Source organism: Miscanthus floridulus, chromosome 19, assembly GCF_019320115.1.
Source record: "Miscanthus floridulus cultivar M001 chromosome 19, ASM1932011v1, whole genome shotgun sequence".
NCBI lineage: Eukaryota > Viridiplantae > Streptophyta > Magnoliopsida > Poales > Poaceae > Miscanthus > Miscanthus floridulus.
The window spans coordinates 5,088,326-5,101,614 of NC_089598.1; positions in this window are offsets into that span (position 1 = coordinate 5,088,326).

The window sequence follows — 13,289 nt, forward strand, 5'->3', positions numbered from 1 at the left end:
TTAGAGTTTTGTTTTTCTCTCTTCTATGGTGCTTGAGCTACTTATGAAGCAAATTAGACCTAAGTTTTAAATGTACTAGGGTAAATTAGGTAGGGGAACAAGATCATACCCTTATTTGGTCCATGTTTCTTGATTTTAGTGAACAATTAGTTAGTTTTATGGATGTTTCATGTGCATGTAGATCTAGATCTAGGGTTTGGTTTTTTTTATTAATTTTGTTTTTGTAAATTTGTGTTTGATGAAATTGGACTAGAGTTTGCATGAAAGATATTGGGTAAAATATAATTGTTGCTAATTGTTGTCTTTGAAATTGTTTATTGTAATCAACAAATATGTATTTTAATTATTTATGGATAAATTGGCCATTAATTAATTTTCCTCTACCATGGTGTGTTTGTATGCTTCATGTAATTATATTTAATTTATATTCATATATATCTGAAGTATATACAATTATTCTCAAGTAATTATTAATTTGATTCATTTTTATATATATCTGAATAAGTAGTCATTTAATGTTTGTTTTGTTTTTGTTGTAAAAGATGGAGTACATGAACTCTTGGATGTATGGTTCGTTAAGGTTCAAGGCAGGTTTCCGTGAAGAGGTGGATAAATTTATTGAAGCCGCAAAGAAGCATGCAACGACATTGACAGAGAATAGGGATACAATTATTTATCCCTGTAAAGATTTTAAGAATCGTATGGCATGGACAGATGTGACTATCATTAGATCATATTTGATTATGCGAGGATTTGTTGAGGACTACATAGTGTGGATTCATCATGGTGAAACGGTTATTATTAACGACGAGGATGAGGAGGAATACGACGACGAAACCATAGAATCTTTGTCCCAATATTCAGCAAAGTTTGATGCACGAATGGATTCCAAGTTTGGCAATGAACAAGGTGGTGATGCTGGTGGGTGGGATGGTAACGACGAAGGTGGTGCCAATAATAATGGTGGAGCATGTGTCGGGGATGAAGATAATTTGGAGGACATGATTCGAGCCCTTGGACCAGAGATTTTACTAAATAGCCCAAAAGGTCTTGAAAATTTGGAAAGAGTGACAAAAGCATCGAAGGAGACTGTGTATGGTGTTGAAAAGGGTTGTCCGACACATTGGACATTGCTACGTTTTGTGCTTGAGCTACTCATCCTGAAGGCTAAGTACGGCTGGTCAGACTGTAGTTTCAATGATCTATTGCATCTCCTGTCATGGGTGCTGCCACAACCAAACTTAGTTCCCGCCAACACATACCAAGCGAAGAAGGTCATAAGTCCATTGACAATGGGGGTTGAAAAAAATCCGTGCATGCCCCAACCACTGTATACTTTTTCATAGCGAAACGTTCAAGTCACTGGATAAATGTCCCTGGTGTGGGGCCAGCCGGTACAAGAACAATGAGCTTTACGGTGGGGACGAAGCCTCCACGGGGAAAAAGAGGAATAAGAAGGGTATAAAAAAGGTGGTACAAGAATCTCAGCCCCCAGATGACACTCCATTAGGCAACGATGCAAAGCAGAGAAGAATTCCTACCTTGGTAATGTGGTACCTGCCAGTGACCGACCGCTTGAGACGTATCTTCCTAAACCCTAAAGAAGCCGCACTCATGACATGGTGGGATGATGAGCGCAAGGTGGATGATGATAAGATTGCACACCTAGCTCATTGTAGTCTGTGGCAAAGGTTTGATGAGAAGCATAAAGAATTCAGCGATGACCCAAGGAATGTACGATTTGGCTTGAGCACCGATGGAATGAATCCCTTCAATGAGAGGATGAGCGACCACATCACTTGGCCAGTGATCTTGACCATGTACAACATCCCAACGTGGTTGTGTCAGAAGAGAAAGTACCTTCTCCTCACTATTCTTATTTCTAGCCCTAAACAACCAGGCATTGATATTGACGTGTTCCTCGAGCCTTTGATGTAAGAAATGGAGAGGCTATGGAGGCATGGAGAGCCGATGTACGATGCGTTCCGAAAGGAGGACTTCATATGTAGAGTAATAATATTTGTTACTACCAATGATTACCCCATGCTGTTTGCTTTGTCTAGACAGATCAAAGGGAAGACGGGATGCTTGGTTTGCTTGGATGGTACTACATGGGTGTACCTGGATGCATCCAAGAAGATAGTTTACCTAAGGAACCGACGCTTCTTAAAGACAAGTCACAAGTACCGCAGCAAATTATTCTTTAGATTTTATGACAACACCCCAGAGATTGAACCCCCTCTGGAGAGACGTCATAATGGAGAACACGTGTACAGAATGGTAAAAAACATACGTGTCGTCTATGGAAAAAAGAATCTGGATGGGACGAACAGAGATAGAAGCACACCCCCTATCGAAGGCATACCTTTCAAGAAATAATTGATCTTCTTTTAGTATCTGCCTTATTGGCTAGACTTGGAGGTCCCCCATGCCATTGATGCTATGCATGTGCAGAAGAATGTCTTTGAGAGTCTCATTGCTACCTTGATGGACACAGGCAAGTCAAAGGATGGTCTGAAATCATGGAAAGACATGGTGCAGCTAAACGTGATGCCACAGCTTCACCCGGTACCTGAGGCTAATGGAAAATACACTCTGCCCGTGGCGTGATTCAACCTAACACCAGACGAGAAGAGAGCTATATGCACTTTCCTGAGGGGGGTCAAAGTCCTGACTGGGTTTTCAGCAAATATGAAGAAGCAAGTGTTAATGAAGGACTTGTCAATAACATACTACAAGGCTCATGATTGTTATGTGATGCTGACAGTGTTTCTACATATTGCAATCAGGGCTATAAAGCCAGAGTTCTTGAAAATGGCCATCACCCGCATGTGCTACTTCTTTTCAAAGATCTCACAGAAGACGATTGTCAAGCAAGAGCTGAGTGACCTACATGAATTTGTGGTGGAGACACAAAACCAACTAGAGATGTGTTTACCTCCTGCTTTTTTTATATAATGCCACATCTCATGATTCACATGGTTCATCAGATACAAGCGCTGGGCCCTTGCTACTTGCATGAAATGTGGTCCTACGAGCCGTTCATGTTGGTTCTAAGTTGATACGTGAATAATCGAGCATACCCAGAGGGCTCCATGACAGAGGGTTATAGTACTGAAGAAGTCGTCGAGTGCTGTCAAGAGTACCTAAAAGTACAGAAAGGGATTGGTAAACCCGATTCTCATCACAAGGGTAGGCTGGCTGGGAAGGGCACCAGTGGTAGAAAAGTGTTCATCGACCATGATTACAAAAAGGTGAGTCGGGCGCATTACAGTGTCTTACAGAGTACACAACTGATGCAACCGTATATTGATGAACACTTGGCTATCATTATGGCGGAGAGAAATGGTCATTCGGATGATTAGGTCATGAAACAGCATAAGCAACGACTAACTATATGGTTGATGGACCAAAACATACCGCCTGGAGAAACCATAGACTCTATTACCATCAGTAGGTTGGTGGAGGGGCCATCGAGATAGGTGACATCTTGGAATGCTTATGACATCAATGGGTATACGTACTATACCAACGCAAAGGATAGTAAATATGTGAACCAAAACAGCGGTGTTCGAATAGAGGCTCTCGATGGATTGGGACGAAAGATCCAATACTTTGGCATCATTGAAGAGATATGGGAACTTGACTATGAAAGGGATATAACGGTGGCCCTGTTTCGATGCCACTGGATCAAACAACATCAATTGAACGAGATCGGATTGAGAGTCCTGAACCTTGAGAATCTAGGCTACCAAGATGACCCTTGGGTGCTCGCTTCACGTGTCGTATAAGTTTTCTATATGTCTGACCCACAAAGTAACCTCCCCCCGAAGAAGACAGCACATGGTTGCCTCTGGGAAACAGCACATTATCGGAGTTGAAGGCGTGGACGATGTTGAAGCTTACAATAACTACGATGAGATGCCGCTATTCATAAACTTTCCTAAGAAGATCAGTGTTGTGGAAAAGTACCTACCCAAAGACATTGCTATGGGAACGAAAAGGTGTTAAGGGAAAAGTCATTACAGCGGGCTAGCTAGTTGTCGAACGTGGAGTGTTTGTGTAAGTGTGTGTTTGTAAGACTTCATTTATGCATGCGTGTGAGACTGTATATTTATGTATATGTGTAAGACTATATATTTATGTATGTATGTGAGACTATATTTTATGCATGTGTGTGAGATTACTCTTTGCAACATCCTGATGAATCTATTTCAACATCCACTCTATTACTACTAAAACTTTATGAAATCACTTAACATTTTATGAAATGAAGAAATGGTCAAAATAAAAGTAGGAGATCTTGACGAGTTATACAGCTGAAATCATTTAGTGGTTGAAAATCAGGTTTGAAGCTGTCATTTTTAGAAACTCAAAATTTGAAATATTCAAATTTTATCAAATAAAAAGATGACCAAAATAAAAGTTGTAGATAGTGATGTGTTCAACAACTTTTATATTCATCGCCTTTACAGCTGAAATCATTTATTGGTTGAAAATCAGGTTTGAAGGTGTCATTTTCTGAAATTCAAAATTTGAATTGTTTAAAATTAGTGACAAAGATAGATGACTAGATTAAAATGATAGAGCATGATTTTAAAAAAATTTAGGAAAAAAACCATCACATTTGGAGTTAGTATGAGGGGAAAAAACTAGTTACAAGTTTCAGACACAAATTAAAAAGAGAAATCGCACTTGTTCATCATTGATTATCATGAACAATTGTGATTTTTCTTTTTAATCCGTTGGTAAAATTTGTAACTAGTCTTTCTTCCTTATACTAACTCCAAATGTGATGATTTTTTTCCTAAAATTTTCTAAAATCATGCCCTATCAAGTTACTATGTTGATTTGGTCATTCTTTTCATTTGACAAAGTTTGAGCAGTTCAAATTTTTAAATTTAAAAAAATGACAAGTTCTAACAAAATTTTCAACCATTAAATAATTTCAGCTGAACAAGTGATGAATACCAAAGTTATATAACTCATCAAGATCTACAACTTTTATTTTGATCATTTCTTCATCTAACAAAGTGATAGTAAACATTGTTCACAAAGCAACATGTTTCTCGTTTAGTTCATGAAACTATGAGTCATATGTGAATTTGTGAACAATGTTTACTAATACTTTATCACATGAAGAAGTGACCAAAATAAAAGTTGTAGATAGTGATGAGTTGAACAACTTTTATGTTCACGACTTTTATTGTTTAAATCATTTAAGGTTTCAAAATCTTGTTTGAAGTTGCCATTTATTAAAATTCAAAATTTCAACTATTTAAATTTGGTCAGATAAAAAGATGATCAAAATAAAAGTTGTACATACTGATGAGTTCTACAACTTTGGTATTCATGAGTTTTTCAGCTAAAATCATTTACTCTTTCAAAATATTGTTTCAAGTTGAAATTGTTTGAATTTCAAATTTTGAATCGTTCAAACAAAGTCACATGACAAGATGACCAAAATAAAAGTTGTACATGTTGATGAGTTATACAACTTTTATGTTTACAACATTTTCATTTTAGATCATTTAATGTCATAAAATTGTAGTCGAAGTTTTAAAATTCAAATTTTTTTTTATTTTTTTTTTGTTTTCTATATTGTTTTGACTACAATTGTTTCTATATATATTTGGGCATATATAGATTAATACAAAATATTATATTTGTGTATATATACAATTGTTTTTATATTACTTTGTGTTTTTGTGATATAAAAATACAGAATTAATAATTTAATAAAATACAAATTATTTTTAGGGGCGGCTATATTAGGAACCGCCCCTACAAATGAATTTTTAGGGGCGGCTGGATCAAGAACCGCCCCTATAAATGTATTTGTAGGGGCAGTTGGATCAGGAACCGCCCCTACAAATCCTCCTGGGTATATAACCACAGGCGCTCTGGTGAACAAGTGCTGGGCGCTCTCGTCTTCCTCCCGACGCCGTCAGGCTACCCACGGTGCTCGCGCTAGGGTTTTAGAGCCCGAGCACCTCCCTGCTCCCGCTGCGCCCCCTGCTCCCGACTGCTTCCTCCGCAGCGGCGCGCTCCACCGCTTCGAGTACGGCGTCCCCGCGGCCTCCTTGCTCCCGTGCTGCGCCCCTCCGCACGCCGCTCCCTTCTTCCTCTCGACGCCGTCAGTGCTGGTCGCTCTCTTCTTCCTCCCGACGCCGTCAGGCTGCCCACGGTGCTCGCGCTAGGGTTTTAGAGCCCGAGCGCCTCCCTGCTCTCGACTGCTTCCTCTGTGGCGGCGCGAGCCACGGCTTTGAGTACGGCATCCCCGCGGCCTCCCCGCTCCAAAGGTGAGGCATCGCTATCCCTCCCACCAGTCCCGTCTGCCGTTCGCCTCGATTTTTTGGTTCTACTAGATGTCGGTTGTCCTCGCCCCTTGCGAGAAGTGCTTCAGCGACTGGATCTGCATGTGTCCTGCGAGAGCGAAGCGAGACGGTGTTCTGGTTGGTCGTTTGATTATGCTCGTTGCCTCCAAAATTGAAATACAAATCAAGAGTTTTCCTCTCTATGCTTAGGCTGTTACTCTCTAACTTCGACTACTAAATTGAACCTTAAAGTCTAGCTTTGTATTTGACTCTCCAAGTAATGTGTGTGAAGATGGATCAAAAGAATACAATCAAATCTGAAGAAATCAGACAGGGTTGCAGACTGAAAATTTGTATATAAATGTATCACAGTTAGATCTGCTTCATATGCAAATGCAAAAAGTATAAACAATTTTACCCAGCTAATGATAAAAAATGATGTCAGTGCTAACCTGGTAAGCAGCGCACTAACATGTTCTTGGCTAGATGCTTGGTTAACAAATTTTAAATTCCAATGTAATCTTCGGTTATTAGTGAAGTTCATTTAAATAGATTTTGTGGTAGGCTCTGAAAAATTAGAAAAAGAGCACTTCTCATGGTCTCACATCAAACTAGAATATCATGCTTGGATGTCGAAACCTTCCTAAATTCACTGTAGCTAGTGGATTTGGAATTGGAACTTGTTATACTGTTGTTGCTATGCTAACACATTGCGTCCGACCAGCAAAAGAACTGATTGAATATTTGAGAACTGTCCATCTCTAATTTTTAGTTCAATTCATTGTGTAAAAATTGCGCAATAAGGTTAATTAAGGGAAAATTATACTAACTGATACTTTATTGTTCCTTATCTGTGGTAGGTGTGGGGTTACATAGGAATATTGTATTACAAGATCTGTCTTATTACATCATATTCCACTATGATAATTCCTTTAGGAAGGGCAGTAGAAAAGCACTGTAGCTCTTAATTTTGAACTTTAATGAGAAATTCTGCTGATCTCTTGATATTAGAGAAAGTAAACCAATTTAAGAAGCTGGCAAAATATCATGTACTTTGTAACATGCATGCAGTACTACCAGTAGTAGCACAAAAAACATCCTCTCATTTGTCCCTTCATGTCTGTAGTTCCACGGGAAACCAGAGGTGCAAAACAACCGCTTGACTGGTCCAGTTCCACGGGAACTGACAACAATCTCTAACCTCAAAGTGATGTAAGTTCTATTGCTCCCTTCTGTTAGTACAATGCAGAAAGCCGTGAAGCATGCCTTTTGGTCTTGTGATCCAAGAACACTGAAACAGCTGTCCTGAAACTGACTTGTGTGCAGCAATGGAACAAACTAGGTGGTTGCTCATACATTTAACATTTTGTTGCTGGTAAAGTAGTAACTATTGAAGTGTAGTTGAAATGCTGCTCAGCTCATGGATTTTGTTAGTCTACCAATAAAAGTTGGCCTTAAACTACTAGATTTGCATATTGCCATATTCTTTATTCATATGTTTTTGAGTTGACAGTCCGCTTATGATATTTGTTGCTTAAATCCTAAACTATGTGAACTATGGTTGCACAATTTGAAGCTATGATTTTCACTGTGTTCCTCAATTTTTCCCATTTTCGTACTTGGTTTCGATCTCGATTTCCCAGAGTTTGGGTCACTTCCAAGCGATGATTTCTTGGGGATGAGTTCATGCCAGGTTGAGTTTTATCTGTGCAAAGTTTGGTTTGGATTCATGGAGTTTTGGGTCGGTCTCCTGTGTTTCGGGCCTGAGCAAACCGGCACAGCAGAGAGCTCATCCTTGGTGGGCTGCTCGCCGAGCCAGAGGCCAGCAGCTGAGCACGGCACCAGATCACTCCACTCCCAGACAGAACCGGCAGCCACGCAGAGCCGCTCGCCTCTTCCTTTCTGTGTTCGTCAGATTTGACTAGTGATTTTTGGAGCCAAGTGCTGCAGCTCGTTCTTACTTGTTTTTGATTGGTCTATGGCTTAGTGCTTGCATCCGCTACCTACTAAAGCAATCAATCATTGATTAATCTTTGTTGTTTTAATTTTCTTCTTGTCATTTGATTTGGTATCTCTGGTTGTGAGTTCAACTCATTTTCGCTGTCTTGTTCTTGGCGTTTGCAGACCAGCGTTCGAGCTTTCTTTCTCTCTGTCCCAGCCAGTGCTAGAGCCGCAGTGCGTGTGCAGTTCCTGCCTATGGTTGCTTCCTTAACAAATGTTTTCGTTGAGCTTATAGAAGTAAGTGATTTCCTATGTTTTCATATTGGCCGGTTTCTACTGTTAACTATATTTGTGATATTTTCTTGGACTACTCTGTTTTCTGTTATCATGATAACTACTTCTACTACTTCCCTACTACTACTTCTACTACTTCTACTACTTCTGTCTTCTATCAACTACTTCTACTTCTACTACTTCCCTACTACTACTGTCTACTACTTCTACTTCTGTCTTCCCTACTACTTCTGTCTACTACTTCCCTACTACTACTTCTGGTCTTCTGTCTACTACTTCTACTACTTCTATGTTTGGCAGCAGCTGCTCTATTTTTTTTTGCAACCAGCAACTGCCTTTTTTTTGGCAAACTCTCACCTCCTCTCTCCTCTTTTGCTTGCTTTGCTATGCAGCTACTCTGTACTATACTCTCTACTCCTACTACTTCTACTATAAGCTTTTTTTTGCAACTTCTACTACTTCCCTACTACTACTGTTTACTACTTCTACTTCTGTCTTCTACCATAAGCTTTTTTTGCTACTTCTACTACTTCTACTACTTTCCTACTACTACTGTTTACTACTTCTACTTCTGTCTTCTACCATAAGCTTTTTTTTGCTACTTCTACTTCCCTACTACTACTGTTTACTACTTCTACTTCTGTCTTCTATCAACTACTTGTACTTCTATCAACTACTTCTACTACTTCACTACTACTACTGTCTACTACTTCTGATTGTTTGATCTGCCTATCAGGTTCGGAAGATATTAAGCATATGATGTTCATGTGTGATCGAGCAAAGTCAGTATGGCAGCTGTTGCTTTTTTTGGGAAGCAGCACCTGCTTTTTTTTTGCCAAATCTCCCCTCTCCTCTATTTTTCCACCTTTCCTATCCTCTATGTTTGGGAAGCAACTGCTGCTTTTTTTATACATTTTCCTCCCTATGTTTGTTAAGCAGCTATTGCTTTTTTTGCCAAATCTCCCCTCTCCTCTCCTCTTCTTTGCTTTGCCGATGATGAAATTGTCCAAGTCCATACATTATATGGAATATGAGCTGATGATCAAGAACTTGTGAGAAACTTGGCATCATTAGCAGCCGCTCCTATATTACCTTCTCCTCTCTTCTCTGTTATGATGCCTTGATGCTCCAAGTTCATAATCAAATAATGATTGATATGTTTCTGAGACCTCTACTACTGCTACAACTCATTTTTTGATATATTGTTGTTTTAAAGGACTACTTTGGTTTATAGACCTTTTTGATTTCTTATACCTTCTCGTGTACCTAAAGCACACTTTCTTGCATCTATTAGAACAAAGCGCGAAATAATGTCGCGGACACCAGATAGTGCAGCCCGATGCCCCGAGCATGATGAGCAGCTAACCTATGAGGAGCAAGCACTAGAGGACCAGCTTACTCAGGAGCAGTTTGATAACGAGTTAGAAAAGGATCTAGAAGTGATGCTTACTCAGGAGTAGTGTGACGAGGAGGAAGGGGGAGCAGAAGGAAGAGCAGGAGAGGCTACTGAAGGCGAAGAAGAAGAGGATGATGTTGATGATGACTCAGAAGAGGGATATGTAAGTCCCGATGATCCTTTTCCACGTGAAGCCAGAAGGAGGCCTATGGAGGAAGATTTGGATAAGGATTTTGACCCGAACGAGGAGGTAGGGAAAAAGCCTTAGCTTGTAAGTTTTGCTAAAGCTTTGGTTGTGTTACCTCTACTAACACTTTGACCTATCGTATATACAGGTCCCTCCTAAAACTTGGAAAAGACGACGTCGACGTCCGTGATATCTCGCTGGACAAGACGGCGTAGAGAAAAGGAGAGCAGAGGCAACAGCCACAGAGACGGATCACGATGCCTCTGCTCCACAACCTCAAGAGACAACCACGACTACCAAGCCTAAGAGGAAACGAGGGGATAGAAAAGGAAATCTATATCCAGATAAGGCATGCTATGTGATAACGGAGGTCGGGCCAGTAGGGGAGATCCTTGAGCCGAAGGAATTAAGAGGACGATTCCGTAATACGATCGGGGCCCTAGTAAGAGATAAATTGAACCCAACAATCTCTAACTGGAAAGAGGTACCAGAGAACAAAAAGAATGGACTATGGGATAGGCAGCTGAAGCTCATTTTTAGATTTCCGGAGGGTAAGCATGAACTGGTAAAAAAATGCTTTCAGGATAATGGGAGAGTCATTCCGACGTTGGAGATCGGAGCTCAACATGAAGTATATCCAAAAGGGGTTAACTCCCTTCAACGAGTTTGGCAAAATAACTCCTAGTCAATGGGAGGAGCTCGTGGCTCAGAAGACTTCACCAGAGGCATTGGAGCTCAGTGCCCGTAACACCGAGCTGGCGAAGAGGAACAAACACCACCATCATCTAGGCCCCGGTGGCTACTATGTCAAGGAAGAGCAGTTTAGGAAGATGGACGAAGAGGCCGTAGCTGCTGGGAATATCGATGTGACGAATTTGAGGGTACGCTCAAGAAATTGGATATATGCGAGGAGTACAGAATCATCCGGCGGTAATCTTAAGTTTGATAAGCCAGAGACCCAAGAGGCAGTATCAAGGATACTGAAATATTCTGAAGACAAGGAGAAGGGCTCATTCAATCCTTCCAGAGAGAGGGATGAGCTTAGCCTTGGCTTGGGAAACAAGGAGCACACAGGCCGCACCAGGGGGCTAGGGAAAAGGATGACCTAGAAGCAAGGATTCAAAGAGTACAGGCACATGTACAAGAAACATGGCAGAGACCGGGAGACTAATCTTGAGCTCCAAGTGAAGGCTCTAGTTGCGAAGGCGCTGGAGGAGCAAGGACTGTCTACGGAGCCACAGATATTAGTGACGCTGCCGGGAGAACTGGCATTAGTTGGCAGCCCTCCAAAAGTTCCTAGCAGCCAAGGTTCCACTGCAGCCACAACCCCCGTCGATCACATAAGGGAACCAACTAGTTGCACCTTGGTGTTTCTCAGTGGCCGGCAGAACACTGTGATGGAGGTGGCAACGGGTGTGGCACATCCTCCCGGTGGCTTACACCACAATAATAAGATACCGTCGGACTACACTAGGGTCGAGGTGCATACTGTGAAGCCCGAGTTCATGCAGTGGAGGATAGACTACGCAACTCCCGAGGGGCTGGTGTTACTCGGAGACGTTATTGGGCAGTTCATCCTCTGGCACAAACGGGGCATTATATTGACTGCTTCTTCGCCGCCTCCCCCTCTCCCAAATTTGGAGCAAGTTGTTGAGGTCGGGGAGATATTTTCACCGTCTCGTGACCACCACATTCCTGAGGTGCCACATTCTTTCCTGCCTCCTAGCGAGCATGTGCCTGATGAGATGCCACAACCTTCTCCAGCTCGTACCGAGCAAGTGCATGATGAGATGCCACAGTCTTCTCAATAAGCACAGTCGATACATGATCAACGAGTGCCTCCTGAAGAAGGTGATGCACAAGAAGATGAGGACGTGCCTGAATGGGAACTTTGAAAGAAGCATCCAATCACCATAAGGCCAGTTTATGTTCTGATGAAAGATGTCTCGTCGGTGTCCAAGTGGTATTCCCATGACTAGTTCAAGCCTGAGAACCAAGTTAAAAAAGTCCCATCATGGGGGTCTGAGGAGGCCATCACTAGCAAACTCCACCAAAGTGCAAAGCAGTATCCAAATGTTGATGCCATCAAATGGTCAAAGGATTGCCCGAAAACATATGAAAGAGGCAAGCCCTTCCTACCAAATTGGGACATACAGCGCCTACCACTTGGAATGAGAAGGTTCCATGATTGGTATTTGCGTGTTCTCCCAACGAGCATAGACCTCATACAAGCATGCTTCCCCACCGGCACATTTGGAAGCCTAGCCGGGAAAATTGTCTTTCACTTCAATGACATGCAGACATGCTTTCACCTAGGAGCAATGGAGATGAATCTAATTCGCACGTGGTGCCTGTAAGTCCTTGTCCTCCCGATATGATATGAATGTAATCTTTGAATTTTGTTGTAACTAACCCACGCCGTGATTTGTAGAATGCAAGTGCACATTGTCAAACAAATGCCAAGTGTGAAAGCCGGGTATCTAGACCCTCAAGCTATAGCCAGACAAATTTTAATTACCCTAAACAGTGGCTACTGGATGCCAAAGAGCTAGCTGCTGAAAAGACTCTTCGAGAGAAAGAGCGCATCCGTACGGTAAAACTAAGTGAAGAGTCCCTTAAGGTTGCGGCATACATTGCCCTGGCTTTCAAAACTCTCCAACAACACTCTACTATATGGCTACCATACAACTTCGAGTAAGTTCAACTCTATACTTAAAGCTTTGTTCGATATATTTTATTCGATGCAAAAGAGCTTATCTAGTTCTATGATTAAATCCATGCATCAACCACTGGATTTGTATAGCCGTCGATGTCGGGAGGAGCATGGCATGGGTCTTTGATTCAATAGATAGGGACCCGGTGACATACAAAGACTTCATATCGATTCTCAAGACGTATACATATCGACAATCCTCATTAGCTTATATGTTTGTATACATACTTGTAACATTCACTTTTGGATACTAACAAGTTGTATTTGCTAAAATAATTCGAACAGGGCATTTAGGTTCTATGTCACTAATCATCAAGGAAGGCATGATCCAGGAAGGAAGAAAAAGCTGGCTATAAAAACACTATGTGTGGTAAGTGTAACTTACTTCTTCAGTACTCCATTACATGGCTATCAAAAGCATTACTTAATATTTTCATATGC